The sequence below is a fragment of the Ovis aries genome, chromosome 16, assembly GCF_016772045.2.
Source record: "Ovis aries strain OAR_USU_Benz2616 breed Rambouillet chromosome 16, ARS-UI_Ramb_v3.0, whole genome shotgun sequence".
NCBI classification, from domain to species: domain Eukaryota; kingdom Metazoa; phylum Chordata; class Mammalia; order Artiodactyla; family Bovidae; genus Ovis; species Ovis aries.
The window spans coordinates 49,887,075-49,899,193 of record NC_056069.1 but is presented as its reverse complement, the minus strand read 5'-3'; the positions used below and the strand labels follow the sequence as shown (position 1 = coordinate 49,899,193).

At 36.8% G+C, this 12,119-nt stretch overlaps 1 non-coding gene across 1 annotated transcript; it reads right to left on the bottom strand.

The window, feature by feature from the left end:
• Positions 1–11,716: 11,716 nt before the first annotated feature.
• On the bottom strand, positions 11,717–11,788 carry TRNAS-GGA (transfer RNA serine (anticodon GGA)). Its single transcript has one exon. It is a non-coding gene; the product is annotated as a tRNA-Ser (tRNA).
• Between the last annotated feature and the right edge of the window lie 331 nt (positions 11,789–12,119).

Genomic DNA, 12,119 nt, shown 5'->3' with positions numbered 1-12,119 from the left:
GGAAGATTCAGACAGGCTAACAGCCCATCAGTACATGGGAAATAGATGGGGAAACACTGAAAACAATGGCTGACTTTATTTTTCTGGGCTCCAAAATCACTGCAGATGGTGATTGCAGCCATGGAATTAAAAGATGCTTACTCCTTGGAAGAAAAGTTATGACTAACTTAGAGAGCATATTGAAGAACAGAGAGATTACTTTGCCAACAAAGGTCCGTCTAGTCAAGGCTATGGTTTTTCCAGTGGTCATGTATGGATGCAAGAATTGGACTGTGAAGAAAGCTGAGCGCTGAAGAATTTATGCTTTTGAGCTGTGGTGTTGGAGAAGATTCTTGAGAGTCCCTTGGATTGCAAGGAGATCCAACAAGTCCATTCTAAAGGAGATCAGCCCTGGGTATTCTTTGGAAGGCATGATGGTAGAGCTGAAACTCCAGTACTTTGGCCACCTCGTGTGAAGAGCTGACTCAATGGAAATGACTCTGATGCTGGAAGGGATTGCAGGCACGAAGAAAAGGGGAAAACAGAGGATGAGATGGCTGGATGGCATCACCGACTCGATGGACGTGAGTTTGAGTGAACTCTGTGAGATGGTGATGGACAGGGAGGCCTGGTGTGCTGCGACTCATGGGATCGTAAAGAGTCAGACACGACTGAGCGACTGAACTGAACTGGATAGCCTATGATGATTACTATATGTGTCAACTTGCCTGGGCCACAGGGTGCCTAGCTATTTGGTCACAACTATTCCAGACGTGTCTGTGAGGGTGCTTATGGGTGAGATTTCATTTTAGTCAGCATGTTGCCCTCCTTAATGTCTATTACCTTTATTCAATCAGTTGAAGGCCTGGTTAGGATAAAAATACAGCTTTTTCTGCAAGGAAGAACAAATTCCCCCTGCTTGAAAGCCTTCAAACTGAGGCCTTGTTTTTATTTGCCTGCCTTTGACTTAAACTGAAACCTTGGGTTTTATTGGGTCTTGAGCCTGGCAGCCTTCAGAGTGGAACTATAACACTGGCTCTCCTGGTTCCACAGCTTGCCTCCATAGTCATGTGAGTCAGTTCATTATGATAAATCACAAATCTGTCTCTCAGAAACAATGAGAAATATATATACGTATATGTGTGTGTGTTTGTATGCAAATAAACATATACATTTATTTTATTATAAATAAAATATTTATTATATACAAATATATAGTAATATATATGTATGTGTGTGTATATATATATATATTTCTTATATATATATTTCTCCAGAATGTCCTGAAAAATACATAGCTCATTGTAATCATTTTCCCTAAATTTGGGATTTTTCTCCTGAAATTCTCTTCAGTGTACTGTACAGGTATCCTTTGATACTTTTCATGTCTCCATCAGAGAAAAAGAACTTAAAGAACTAGTAAGAATGCTGATACTGTATCTACTGCTCCTGCAGCACATAATAAAGTTATTTGTGTCTGACCTAGGAGAACCATGTCCTCTGGTAGCCTTCATGGTATTGTAGAAAGTTAACTTGCTAGTTTTTGGGTATGGAAAATCATTCTTTCATAACTCTTGACAAAATTCTAGTTAGAATGTTGCCTTCATAATATTAAGAAAAATAATACAGTACCCATTTCCAAGTTTATGTACATATATATATATATATGCATCATTGCTATTTTGCAACCAAGAGTTTTACATTTAAATGCGTTGATTTTATCTTGTGTATCATATCTATAACTTACATTGCAATGATCACGCAAACTATATTGACAGCAAAAGAGAAATACACTTATAACTCCATTTTTCATTGGCCAGTATATCAATTTGAGAAAATTTGTCCTCTCGGCTATTTTTTAATTAATTAATTATATTTCACTCTATGTACAAGGCTCTCTGAATACAAGGGACGTAAGACTATAAAGGTCATAATAGTTCCTGCTTTCATACCTGACACAGCTGCGGTGAGCGAAAGGCAACAGGGAATTAGGGAATCGAAAATATGGTAGTGTTTTAACTCTATTTAGTAGCAATCTTAGAAGAAATGGCCAAGATACTTGGTAATGGGGATCCTTTTTTAAACTTTATTTTAATATAAGTTTTTGGCAGTTTTAGATTTACCTAATTATTGTAAATATAGTATAGATAGTTCCTGCATAATCAACACCCAGTTATTCCTCTTATAAACATTTAAATAATTATGGTAAATTTCCATAATTAATGAAACAACGCTGCTGCTACTGCTGCTAAGTCACTTCAGTCGTGTCCGACTCTGGGTCACCCCATAGACGGCAGCCCACCAGGCTCCCCCGTCCCTGGGATTCTCCAGGCAAGAACACTGGAGTGGGTTGCCATTGCCTTCTCCAATGCATGAAAGTGAAAAGTGAAAGTGAAGTTACTCAGTTGTGTCTGACTCTTCGTGACCCCATGGGCTGCCTACCAGGCTCCTCCGTCCATGGGATTTTCCAGGCAAGAGTACTGGAGTGGGTTGCCATTTCCTTCTCCAATGCATGAAAGTGAAAAGTGAAAGTGAAGTCGCTCAGTTGTTCGCAACTCCATGGACTGCAGCCTACCAAGCTCCTCCTAGGATTTCCCAGGCAGGAGTACTGGAGTGGGGTGCCACTGCCTTCTCCGAATGAAACAATATTACAACTAAAATATATAGTCTGTTCAAATTTCCTCAACTTTTTCTTCTTCTTCTTGTTGCTGCTCTAGGATTCTATCCAGGATACCACATCACATTATATTTAATAGCCATGTGTTCTTAGTCTCCTCTTGTTTGTGAAAATTTCTCAGACTTCCTTGGTTTTGATAACCTGGATGACTAGTAGATTCAGTTCAGTTCAGTTCAGTCACCCAGTCGTGTCTAACTCTTTGAGGCCCCATGAACTGCAGCACGCCAGGCCTCCCTGTCCATCACTCACTTCCGGAGTCTACCCAAACCCTTGTCCATTGAGTCAGTGATGCCATCCAACCATCTCATCCTCTGTCGTCCCCTTCTCCTCCTGCCCTCAATCTTTCCCAGCATCTGGGTCTTTTTAAATGAGTCACTCTACACATCAGGTTGCCAAAGTCTTGGACTTTCAGCTTCAACATCAGTCCTTCCAGTGAACACCCAGACCTGATCTCCTTTAGGATAGACTGGTTGGATCTCCTTGCAGTCTAAGGGACTCTCAAGAGATTTCTCCAATACAACAGTTCAAAACCATCAATTCTTCAGCGCTCAGCTTTCTTTAGAGTCCAACTCTCACATCCATACATGAACATTGGAAAAACCATAGCCTTGACTAGATGGACCTTTGTTGAAAAAGTAATGTCTTTGATTTTTAATATGCTGTCTGAGTTGGTCATAACTTTCCTTCCAAGGAGTAAGCATTTTTAATTTCATGGATACAATCACCATCTGCAGTGATTTTGGAGCCCAGAAAAATAAAGTCAGCCACTGTTTCTGCTGTTTCCCCATCTATTTCCCATGAAGTGATGTGACCAGATGCCATGATCTTAGTTTTCTGAATGCTGAGCTTTAAGCCAGTTTTTTCACTCTCCTATTTTAGTTTCATCAAGAGGCCCTTTAGTTCTTCTTCACTTTCTGCCATAAGGGTGGTGTCATCTGCAGATCTGACGTTATTGATACTTCTCCCGCCAATCTTGATTCCAGCTTGTGCTTCATCCAGCCCAGAGTTTCTCCATGATGTACTCTGCATATAAGTTAACTAAGCAGGGTGACAATATACTTACTCCTTTTCCTATTTGGAACCAGTCTGTTGTTCCATGTCCAGTTCTAACTGTTGCTTCCTGACCTGCATACAGGTTTCTCAAGAGGCAGGTCAGGTGGTCTGATATGCCCATCTCTTTCAGAATTTTCCACAGTTTACTGTGGTCCAGACAGCCAAAGGCTTTGATTAGTAGATTACTGATAAAATATTCCCAAACTGGAACTTGTCTATATAAAGTTAATCATGAGTAAAACATAGAAAAGTCCCAATTTGAGGATATTTTATCAATAATCTACTAGTCATACAGATTATCAAAACCAAGAAAAGTCCATAGCTGCAGGAGACACAGGTTTGATCCCTGGGTGGGGAAGATTCCCTGAAGAAAATGATGGCAACCCACTTCAGTATTCTTGCCTGGAGAATCCCATGGACAGAGGAGCCTGGCGGGCTACAGTCTTTTGGGTCAAAAAGGAACACAATTGAATCAACCTGGCACACACACATGTCACAAGTGTATTAATGTCTCCTTGAAGATATCAGGTTCTAAACATTGGAACCTGTAAATGTTATCTTATAAAGAAAAAGATCCTTACAGACATGACTATGTAAGGATCTTGACATGTGGAGATTATCCCGAATATCTTTTATTGACAAGAAAATCTCAAAAAATGCATTAACAAATAGAATGATTAGGTTTTGAATAATATCCAGAGTGAGCTAATTTATTTTTAAAAAGTAGATGCTTATAATATTTAAGCAAAATAGAGATGATAAATATAAAATACATGAGAGTGACTGGGAAGAAAAGGAGAGGAATTGCAATATAAATTGAGTTTGTATTCAGGAAAACATATTTTATGTATATATAAATATCTTTCAGAAAGACACTCATAACAAATAGTGAAACAGAATGAAAATTTTTGTTGTGATATGTGCTGTGTGCTGCCATTTCCTACTCCAGGGGATCTTGCCTACCCAGAGATCAAACCCATGTCTCCTGCATTGCTGGTATATTCTTTACCACTGAGTCACCTGGGAAGCCCTTATTGCGATAAGGGGAAGCTCTTATGAGGCAATTATTGCTCTACAAGTTTGGGAGACATCGATAAAGAAATAAGGAAAATAAAGGTTTTTGGAAACAGATCTTTAATTAATTTATGATTTCTTCTTTTTCACGGCAACTTTTCTATAAATGTTTGTCCATCGTTTTTCTATCTCTTATTACAGAATTAGTTAAAAATAAAAGAAGCCAACTTCAAACTAGTTATTCAATATGATGAACTGTGTTGGGAGACTGGGTATAATGATTACCTATGTGTGCTATTTTTGTCATTTTTCATTAATCTAAATAAAACAAACAAAAAAACGAAAAGAAATAAAACAAGACTTGCTATATTTTATTTTTATTCAAGGTGTTCCTTCTTTTTACCCTGTTTATAGGTCAGCTTTCCAAGTTTGCGATGCCAAGAATCAGAAATCTTTCTCATTGACACATCATGCACCTGATAAAATTCATTGGAAAGTAATGATCCTTAATTTTAATGAGTGGCTTTTTATTTTTCATGGACCACCCATAAATCATAAATTAAGAGCTACAAGGTAACATATGAAAGAAGCACTCCATTTAACTTGTGAAACCTGAATTGAATAAAAAATATCTCCTTGGAAAAAAACATGCTGCAAAAACACCATAAAACTGCATTTTTGAGTAGACATATTCACTTAAACGTACCATGAATCAAATTTCCTCATTCAACCAAAATGAACGAAAAATTGACTGATTGATGAGTGGAAGGAGGGGAGAGTTAATGTAACTAAATGATGATTTTAATTGATCTGTTTAGCAAGTTCATTCAAGCTAAAACCTCACATCTGTCGAGAGACACAACAGATTATTTAATGTCTATTGCTTAAAACAATTATGTATGAAATATTACTAAATAGTATGTTTTTATTAAAAATTTTTCAGAGTGAGCTGTGCATATCTGCCTTGTATGTGTGTGCTCAGATGCTTAGTCCTGTCTCTCCATGACCCCATGGAGCCCACCAGTCTCCTCTGTCCATGAAATTGGGAGGTGGATTTTTTTACCACTGCACCATCTGGGAAGTCCTACATATCAACCTGCTGCTGCTGCTAAGTCGCTTCAGTCGCGTTGGACTCTGTGCGACCCCATAGACGGCAGCCCACCAGGCTCCCCCGTCCCTGGGATTCTCCAGGCAAGAACACTGGAGTGGGTTGCCATTGCCTTCTCCAATGCATGAAAGTGAAAAGTGAAAGTGAAGTCGCTCAGTCATGTCCAACCCTTAGCGTAGATATGACATAATATTTACCTTTTAAAGAGTGGAATGTGTCTCTACTTTGACTAAAAGCATTATTACCCATTCGACCTTGTCTGTCTAGTACTGAACTTTTAGAAAAAATATATATATATATATTCCTATATAAAAATAATAATAGATACATGGCTTATTACTTGATTATTTCATAAAAGGGATTTTCAAATTTACTTAATTCAAAACCACTCTCAGTCTGAAAATGAGTGAACGAAACTCAAGCAAACTAAATTATTTTCTCAGGCTTCTTATTCACAGAGCTAACATGTACATAGAATGAATTCCAAGTCTAATCTTCCTTTCTCACGCTCATTTTTCTTCATTGGATCAAAAATATTTACTGAGTGGATTCTATGTGCCAGGGACAGTCACTGCTGTGGGGACACACAGAAAACAAGTCACGTGTTCATTATTATTATATTCTGTGGGAGGTAAAGAAATGATCAATAAGTCAATTATTTCACAATGTGTCAAAATTTGAGGAAAAGTTAGTTACACTAATGTGAAAGAAGATAATGGGGAGCCTGGGTGGAGGCACCATCTTTACAATGGGAGTCAGGAGAAGGCTCTCATGAACATATGAGTTGAGATCAAATGCAGAAAAACAGCCACCCTTGTGAAGATTCTGGAATGGTTCATGCATACACAGGTAATACAAACAAACCTGTTCCAGGAACACAAATTGAGTGACTGTAATTAGAGTATAGTGAGCAGGTGTGTGCAGGGAAAAGAATCTGATCATGAAACCTCTGTATACCTCCCCAGGGAGTGTGAGCCTCATTGAAGTAGTCACATTTCAGAAATGACTATAAGATGATAAAAGTGAAAAACAGGAGGAACAATTATATAGCTATTATTTTTACTCTCATGAGACAATAAACTGCTCTTTTAGAAATGGAAACGACTGTAAAATATAAAGACTACAGAATAGATAAAAATAAGACTATTGTATTAGAAAAAAAAAAAAAAAAGATTGTTTCCAAGTATCTTAAGCTGAAAGTTGAAAGTCGCTCAGTTGTGTCTGACTCTTTGTGACCCCATGGACTATATAGTCCATGAATTTCTCCAGCCAGAATATTGGAGTGGGTAGACTTTCCCTTCTCCAGGGGAAACTTCCCAACCCAGGGACTGAACTCAAGTCTCCCACATTGCAGGCAGATTCTTTACCAGCTGAACCATGAGGGAAGCTGAATGTTACTAAGATTAAATATTATGCTTTGGGTATCTCTGAACAAGATGCGGCAAGTAAATAAAGGAAAGCATTTATTACAGTTTATAAAACAGGAAAATACTCCATACTGGTATTTAATTAATGAAGAGGATATGTATGCTCAGAACATGTTTCTGTCTATCATAATTCATTGTTAAAATTCAAGCTATATTTCAGGTATCATAAATATAGTTTTGTATTATTACTTATTTTGCAAACATAACTTTTATCTTTAGAATACTAAACAGGTAACACTGTTTTGGGCTTCCCGAGTAGGCCACCTGCAATGAAGATGACACTGGTTTGATTCCTGAGACGGGAAGTTCCCTTGGGGAAGGGATTGGCTAACCACCTCAGTATTCTTGGGCTTCCTTGGAGACTCAGATGGTAAAGAATCTGCCTGCAATGTGGGAGACCTGGGTTCTGTCCCTGGGTTGGGAAGATCCCCTGGAGGAGGGCATGGCAACCCACTGCAGGATTCTTGCCTGGAGAATCCCCATGGACAGAGGAGCCTGGTGGGGCTCTTGGTCCATGGGGTTGCAAAGAGTCAGACACGACTAAATGACTAAGCACAGAACAGCATTGTGATACGTTACAGAGATGTTGTTACATAGTCTTTGCAAAATGCAACTTTACAAAATGCAGGTTATTAGAATGGCGGCTGCTGCTGCTGCTGCTGCTAAGTCATTTCAGTTGCGTCCGACTCTGTGCAACCCCACAGACGGCAGCCCACCAGGCTCCCCCGTCCCTGGGATTCTCCAAGGAAGAACACTGGAGTGGGTTGCCGTTTCCTTCTCCAATGCATGAAAGTGAAAAGTGAAAGTGAAGTCGCTCAGTCATGTTCGACTCTGTGCGACACTATGGACTTCAGCCCACCAGGCTCCTCCATTCATGGGATTTTCCAGGCAAGAGTACTGGAGTGGGTTTCCATTGCCTTCTCCATTAGAATGGCTAACCTTCGATATATATATAAAATTTACTTCTGGCATCATGGACTATTATGAGTTATGTATTTAGGTATCATGGTTACTATACTGCCCCTCATTAATGTAATGATTACAACACTTATGAATTACTTGGTGTTTATAGGTACACATATGAAAATTATTGAGACTTGGTCTCTTTGTATGTGTTTTAAATAAAGTATGAGCATAAACATCCTATGGGTCATAATTTTGCCACATAATATAGTTTAGTACACTTTTAAATTTTGTTGAAAATGCTGAAACACAATTCATGAAAAATAGAGAATTTATTGGTTCACATGAATTACTTTTAAATCCATCTCATTTTTAAACATATTATTTGCCCTTTTTGAGTAATACTACTCTTAATTTAAAATTTTACAGGTTATGGTGTACATTATGTTGTAAAATTTCAAAGTTTCAAATAATAACCAAAGCAGAAATTGGTTTTTAATTTTGGAAAATAAATCCAGTTATGAACACTTACTACTTAAGAATAAGTTTAATGTTTATTTCTAATAATATATATTATATTGAAAGCAACTGGTTAAATCTATGTTCATTTTTCTTAATTAATAATATTGGCTACACAGATTTTTCAGCTACTCTAAAAGCTTTCATCTATTATAGGTGCAGAAACTCAGAGTTCTAAATTTCATGTATTCCATCTATTTAAAGGTCAAAATAAAATCTAATTAATAGTCTCTCAAATTCTTCCAAGGGTCACCAGAAATTTAACCCATAATTTTTCTCCATTCAGCTACATTTAGAAAAATGGTTCCAAAGTTGGAGGTTGCTGATTTCTTCTAATATGGCCTCAACTAAATTATTATATAATATATATCACAAACTAACATATTTAATATAAAATATCACTTTACATTCTTAAAACTCATTCAAAATTTAATCTTTTAAAAACCATATCAGTGGGTGTGGGGGAGAGAACTAGTTAGATAGCAAGAATCATGTCGCCAAATCAGGATTTCTGAATGTATTAGTTCTACCATATGTAGACATACTCTGATTATCACAATCAAATTGAAAGAGCAACTTTTCATGACAATAAATGCAGCACAAAAAATGTTGCCTTTCTTGTATTGTAAGTAAGAATTATAGTACCTTTTCCTTTTATTTCTATATCTGCTGCTAAGTACTCGTCTACAACAAGGGAATTTTGAATTGATTTGGGACTTTCTCTGCAGTGAATAAGTTAGGTCAGTTTTAGAAAAATAACAATAGTAAACAGGATGTCTCTCCTTGGTGAATCATCTAAGTGGTGTGTTTCTGTGCTTCTGCTTCATTCAATGTGAAGGTTATAAAGGACTTGTCAGCTTATATCTAGCCATGAAAAATTACTTTCTTCCTTAAGTATCAGTCTGTGACAAATAAACTAAGCAAATCATTTCCCATTGAAACGTGTTTGAGAGTGATCCTATAGTTATTCAGATAAGGACGTGACAACCCATTCCAGTATTCTTGCCTGGAAAATCCAATGGACAGAGGAGCCTGGTGGGCTACCATTCATAGGGTCACAGAGTCAGACACAACTGAAGACTTAACATGCCCGCACACTATAGTTACTCTCACTGCACATAAATAGACTTGCCATTTTTATTCGCTTAAATCCTAGAGTACCTCCATATTATCAGTGATCTCCAGGAGCAAAGTCTTTCATGATTATCTGATCTTCATGTTAACTTAGCCTACCTCATGATGTATCACTTTCTATTAAAGTGGTAGGACATATACCTCCAAAACTGCATTTTTATATTTATAGTAATAACAACCATCTATGAAATCTCTTCATCTATCCACATGGTAATGTGGAGAATCCTCATTTATCATTTATATTTTCCCTCTCCTCTTGTTTCAAATTGATTTTTAAAAGCTCACATGTAATGGAGAATGCTGTTCAGTCATTTTATTTCAGGGTGACTCTGATTAGGCGTACTATTTTCAAATTTATACTGAACAGTAGTTAATTATAATATGGATGTTCATTAAACTTGCATCAGTTCAAATCACAGATGCAATTTAAAAGAGCAAATATTTTCTCCAGAAATTTAGATGAGGTTTTATTTTGTTGCAAGGTGAGAAAATCAATGGGATGGGATTGATATTTTGCATCTGAAGCTCTAATTCTATAATGTATTTACTCTCAAAGTAATTATCACTACTAACGCCTGCAATAAGTGTAAGGTTGTACTGAAATAAAATGTGTCCTTTAACAGAGACAACAAGAGAATAACTAGTCATTGACAATAGAAGAGAGGTTCTGTGAAAGGGCAAAACCTTTGAGAAAGAGATAAAATGGATTATAGGTGCTGAACAAAGAACAACCAAAAAGGCTACAACAAATTCTAATATATGGAAAAATGACTGAAACATGGAAATCAAGATAGATAACATAAATGTCTTCATGAAGAGAAAAAAAGTTATTCAGGATGTGGCTTCTATCTAATTAAATAAAATCGTGTCATGTTGAAGGATATGGTATCCCTATGGCTTAAAAAAAAACCTTTTATGATTATGTTTATAATATCAATATAGGAACATTTAATGTTAATATTTCTGTGTACTTTACTCACATTATTAAATAAAACTACAGAAGGAAAGTTAAATCTGTAAATTACACACAAGAGACATACAGCTGACAGGGTGCTAAAGAAAGTAGTTTTAGCATATTTTTTAATGTATGTATCTAAACATTGTCATTCTTTTCTACTAGTGTAAGGTTATCATAATGTTACATGTAAAGAATGGAAAGTCATTCCTGTTTAATGATAAGGCAGATTATTTTTTCTCAGTTAAGTTCATAAGTAATAATTTTTCAGTAATATAGTAACATTTAATACCTTTCAAATATATAGTTAATGATATAAAAGTATAAGATTGATAACTGGAATTCATGTCATTTATGTTTCCTCTGAAGAGTCTTAGTATGACTTTATTTAGAAGGCTAAAGCAGTTATTTTAATAGGCTTCATATTTATATTTTACCATTATTTTCCATTTACCGTTACATTTTACCACTGTTTTACCATGTAAACTATTGTTTCCATGTCATGTTTATTTAGAGCAGACTTTCAAAAGAGATGTCGTAAAAAACCTCATTAGAATTACAATAATATTTCAAAATATATTTATATTTGATTATAATAGCAAAGAATTGCATTTTTAAGTAATTTCTATTATTCAGATAATTAGCTTAATTTTAGGGAAAAATAGAAATATCTCAGTGAAGATAATATCATCCATAAACCTATTAACTTCACAATTTTAAACTTCTCTGTATAATCCTATGGACATTTATTGATGTGCTACAGTCCATGGGGTCATGAAGAGCTGGGCATGGCTTAGCTACTGTGTATGTGTGAGTGTGTGTGAAGTCGCTCAGTCGTGTCCGACTCTTTGCGACCCCATGGACTGTAGCCTACCAGGCTCCTCCCTCCATGGGATTCTCCAGGCAAGAGTGCTGGAGTGGGTTGCCATTTCCTTCTCCAGGGGATCTTCCCAACCCAGGGATCAAACCTGGGTCTCCTGCATTCCAGGCAGACGCTTTACCCTCTGAGCCACCAGGGAAGCCCAATGGGGTTATGAAGAGCTGGACATGGCTTAGCTACTGAACAACAAAAAATATAATTATTGTACTGGTTATCTATTGAAATATAATAAATCACTTAAACTTAAAATCACCAAACTTAGAAGTTGTGGCTTGAAACAACTGTATATTATCTCACAGTATCTGTGGGTCAGGAATCCAGGAAGAGCTATGCTGGGTGTTTGAGGTTCAGAATCTCCAAGGAAGATGCTACGTAGGTATCAAGTGGTACTATAAGTTGTACCAAAGCTCAGTTGGGGGAGGGAGGTTACATTAAACATTGCTGACTTTTCTTTGTTTCAGCTGTGATTT